This window comes from Saccopteryx leptura, chromosome 5, assembly GCF_036850995.1.
Source record: "Saccopteryx leptura isolate mSacLep1 chromosome 5, mSacLep1_pri_phased_curated, whole genome shotgun sequence".
NCBI lineage: Eukaryota > Metazoa > Chordata > Mammalia > Chiroptera > Emballonuridae > Saccopteryx > Saccopteryx leptura.
The window spans coordinates 64,963,830-64,968,855 of NC_089507.1; the positions used below are offsets into that span (position 1 = coordinate 64,963,830).

Sequence of the window (5,026 nt, forward strand, 5' to 3'; positions counted from 1 at the left end):
TTGGGAAGCTGGAAACTGTACATAGGCCTGAATTAATCTTCACATGGGTGAATTCTGCTGCTGAGATGATTCTTTGGGATTCAAAGGGAACTAGAAATCATTCAGTCTCTTAAAAATCACAGCTACAAACTGGGCGAATTTGACTATTCTCTGTTTAGAAGGCAAATATTTATGCTCCCCTCCTACCAGAAAACAACATTAACAGTTAATGGTAAATGCAGGGATTGGGCAAGCCATCTGAGCATCTGCTGTGTTGGTAGCTGAGATTCTGTGAGCCTCACAGAGGTCTATCTGCATAAAGTGCTGAGGAGCCTCATAGGAAGGACTCGCTCCAAGTGAGGTAGAAATCAGGTTTCATAAGCCCAATCCTTAGAAGAGCCCAGGGTAAGGTTTTGGGAGGAACTTTATTTGAACCTGTTCTACCTCAAGCCTGTGGTTGAGTAATGGGAAATAAGGAAGGAGCTGACATAGTGACAGTACTCAAGTTCTTACACCAAGTTTGTGAGACTGTTTTAGAAATCCTTCAATGATAAAATAGAAGAGGATAGGGCTCCTGAGGCATAGGACCCAGTAGGACCACACTACTGTTGGAGAAACAGAAGCTGGGGAGGTGCCCACAATATTGAGTTGGGATTGGTATCTGTAAAGAGTGTTGTTTTGACATGTAGCAAACTGGGAGTTTATATCTACAACATGTAGCAACTTGGTTTTGCAGGTGGGATTCTTGGGAGTTGACTCTAAATCAAAGATGAGCATGCAAGGAGCTTGTTAGGTCATGCTCCTGGGATTAATGCCTGCTAGAGAGGCGTTAGCAGTGGAAGAACTGGACTGTGAGTAGCTGACCCCATGGGGAGCTTGCAGCAGGAATGACCCTTTGGAGTTGTCCTCAGTTAGGTCTTGGAAGCTGGATTTTCATGTCCCTGCATCAACCAGTCACTGAAAGCAGGGTGAACTGGGACAAAGGTAAGACTTCAGTTGAGGTGGTTGTCTTCATCCAGCTGTGGGCAAGTCCCAAGGGCTGAGAGCTGAAGGTTCCTGGAGGGCAACAGTAAGGGACTAAATCTTTCAGTACTGAAGTTGGGATTTGAGTGGCACAGTAGACGTAAAGAAGCCCTCTATTACAAAAGGACTTGCTTCTGGAAAGACCAGTGGAATGTACTGAAGTATGTCTAGTTTGGGGAGATAGAAATCAGTGTGGATTATCAAAACAAACTAGAGTACCTCAAATCTGGGAGTCAGGAACTGACTTGTGTCTTTAAAATAAAGTTTTAACCAAGACAGATGAAAACAAATGAGCCATTTCTGTGGCCTTTCCTTACTGTGAATAGCATACCTTGAGATTTCTCATTCTTGAGTAATTACTCTGTGTACTTATGTGTGATGATAAGTAATAATAGCAGCAATGGTAATAACAACCATAACTAACATATTGACTGTTATTACGTGCCAGCGTTCTTCTTCTTCTCCTTCTTCTTTTCTTCTTCTACTTCTTTGGTGATGAAGTAGAGGGAAACACACTGCAGAAAATGTTGACAAACAGAAGAGCACACAGTAGAACACAGTAGAAAAGCTGTCTTCTTCTGCCACCCTTCCCATGTTTGGGGCCTCCAGTCTAATGGCCCAGTGGTCACAAGCTTTGCATTGGGAAAGAGAGACATCCTCCTCTGCCCCTCATTATGGCTGCCTCACTCTCCAAAGTTTGGTTTTGAATGCTGTGGTCCATGTGGTCAAAGAGGCTTCTAAGGGCTCAGAGAGCCCCTTCGGGATGGTGTCAAGGTTCACTTCAGGAAGAGGGTTAGATGAGGTAGCAGAATTCACCCTGAGAAGTAGCTCACTCTCCTTTTGACTGAGGGGCTATCACATATCTGTACCTGGATGGGCTGGTCTGAGGTGATAACGTTCCCATTTGTGTGAAGGTTGCATTTCAGCGGATGCCCATGATGATACCAGTTGTTATATTTCTTATATACAGTGATGGCATTGTCCTTCTTCACAAAGACCACCTCTGTGCCCCAGAGGATGGACCAGCTGAGTTCACTTCAGGGCCCCACACATAACACATACAGAAAAGCTTAACAATGTCCTCTTCTGTGACTCGGGCACGCACTGTCATCTTAGTGCTTCCAAAGGGCTGAGGACAGGGGCAGCAGGAAGCAGCTCTTTGGGGGGCTCCTCCTTGTCCTGGACATGTTGGTAAAGCTTTTGTTTGGACAGAGGAGGGGAAAGCAGGAACTGTGTATGCAGAGGCGGATTTAAGGGCAGCACACCAGGTGTGCGCTGAAGGGCCACGACTTCTGAAGGGCCCTGCAAAACCCCAACTTTACACTTTTTTCTAATGACACTAAGTTTGGTTTCATATGTGCAATTTTAACATTAATAATTTTTTATTTATTTAGTAATATGTCTAACATGTATTTTTGTTTTCTTTGTCTCTCTCTTTTTAAGTGGCCTAATATTTTCTTCTGCGCCCAGGGCCTGAACCGACCTTAATCCACCTCTCTGTGTATGTGTATGCTTCATTCTGAACCACTTAGGTGAGAGGGATTCGGACATGGAAAGCTTGGGACTGTTCAGCCCCCACCGGGCAGTGGAGAAAGCGAGGTTGTGAATTTCATCTGTTTGGTAGGAATGGAAGCTACTAGTCATCCTCTTCATCAAGGTGGCATAAATTTGTTTGGCCATCTGTTTTACCTGATGGTTACTGACGACACTGATCCTCATTTCAGCACAGGCGTACAGAGTGGTGCCATGGACTTTCGCTGTGACATCTGGTTTTAGTGAGTTACAGCTCTGGGCTCACCATTCCAATTTGGGGGGGGGGTCGGAAGGCAACAGGGGAACTTGGCTTCAAAGTGAGCTTCCCCTAGCATCAGCCACCTGGCAGGGCTCCTGGGGCGCCATGCTCAGCAGCTTGCCGACTTCTCTGGTATTATGCATTTTCCTTTGGATCTGGAACCGGCCATCTTTCTGTAAAAGTTTTTCCCGGTCATCTGAGAAGCCAATCTTCTGCTGAACCTCTGCTACAAGGTGGCTGTGCGAGCGGGCTAGGTGAGAAGGCTATTTTGGATCCCATCTTGAGAGCGGACACCACCAATTCCACGGCTGCCATGGCCCGCGCCTTCGCCACAATATCTGGGCTTTCGCTTCCTTTCACTTCCGGGTGAGTTTATCCAGGGAGCCGCCCTCAGTCCTTGAGACCAGCCGGTCTGCCTCTTCAGAGTGACTAGCAGCTTCCAGCGTTTTCCAGCTCTTTCTGCAGTGTTCTGTTTACAGTTTTATGTTCAGTCCTTATAATACTCCCCACTGGGTAAGTGGTTTTATTATGTTCATTTTAAGGAAGAGGGAAATGAGGCTTAGAGAATTTAAATCACTTGCTCATGGTTACATATAAGAGGCGGTGCTGGGTTGCAATCTTAGGCATGAAAAGCAGCAATGAAAAGGTCAGAAGCAGAGCAAGGTGTGCTTTAACAGAAATGATTGTGTCACATTTCCGGGGCGATGGCAGTGGGCAGGGCCGCCTTTTCTGTTTGGAGAAGGGAGTTTGCTGTGGAGCTGTATCCAACCTGTTCACTGTTACTCTTCTGTGTTACCTCAGGGCTCAGGGGCTGCGTGGCCCACTGGGGAGCGTGGCCCCTTGTTAGTGCTCAAAAAAGTTTTACTAAATGATGGATTGAATATATGTACTGGAGGGATGATTGTATTTAGTGTTAAACAGAGTTAAAACCCTGGGCAATTTACTTTCTCTGTGCCTCCATTTTGTCATCCAGAGAAAGGAAATGATGTTTCAGGGGTGATGTGAGGTTTGGAAATAATTGTTGATCTAGCATATAGTTTTCCATAGCATAAGCTTTCAGTAGGTAGGTGCTATTATGATGACAATGATGATTTTGCTCCATATAGTGAAAGATGGTGGTTGAATTAAAAATTGCAAAGAACTAACTGACTCATTCTCTGAACCATCTTTGGAAGGCCTGACTATATTATTGTAAGTGTTCTGTCTTAACTCTAAGTATGGAATCCTAGATTTTGATGTTTCTCAGATGCAAAGTTTTCTAACAAAATAATTTTTAATAAAGCAAAAGTGGAATTTCTGGAATCCAACCTGCTCCACCCAGGACCCTTACAATGTTTTCAAGGCACGTCTTGTTTTTATGACCCTTGCATTAACAGATCTACTTCAAGGAGCTTACCATGACCCAGGAAATGGAGGCTGACTAAAAATGGAGGAGGAGAGAGGACAAGGAGACATAAAAGGAATTTTATGTTCCTTTTTTAGGAGTCATTAAAGTAGTGTAAAAAAAAAATAAGAACCTTAAAATACCACACAAAGTAGTGTTTAGATAAGACTCAGAGAATGTTTTCTGCAGAGGCTACTGGTTTTGATGATTTACCTCCTGGGTCAAGTTGTGGTTCAGGGTTCTTTCTTTCAGGACTGGGCTCCATGTAAGAGAATCCACTTTAGCTAATTTAAGCAGAGGAGATTTAAGGCAGGTGTGTGCTCATAAAATTTTTGGAAGGATTGGAGGAACAGGCCCCAGCTAGCCCTCTAGGGACTACTGCCAGAAGGACAAACCCACCTATCAAAGAAATTGGAACTTCAGCATAATCAAGAAGTGGGGAATCAGGAGGCCATTGGGCTTATTGTTAATTCCAGAGGCACATTCCCTTCATTGTGAGTCTGGATCAGGAAGGCACTGCCTCCACTGTCGGTTCAGAAGCACACCACCTGGGCCAAAATCTGGAAATCAGGAAGCTCGTCCAAAATAGGCTCTGGAGTCATGATCTGCCGGCTGTGTGTACCAGCGAAACAAATGTCTCTCTCCTCATTTGACAAGTTTAATCTGGATCTTGCTCATGCACATCTTCAAAGGAGTCAAGATTAAAAATTTTTTTTTTACTTTTTTCAATGTTTCCAGCTTCTGCCGTGCATGAAGTTGGAGTGAATGTTGAGTTAAACCATCTATTACTACTGCAGTGGTTTACGTAGTAAAAGTGGGAATGCTTCAGTTTTCTCTTCTCTGTTAAG

The 5,026-nt window shown here is 44.4% G+C and overlaps 1 pseudogene; it reads right to left on the bottom strand.

Moving 5' to 3' along the window:
• Positions 1-971: 971 nt before the first annotated feature.
• On the bottom strand, positions 972-4,780 carry LOC136406501 (polymerase delta-interacting protein 3-like; annotated as a pseudogene).
• Between the last annotated feature and the right edge of the window lie 246 nt (positions 4,781-5,026).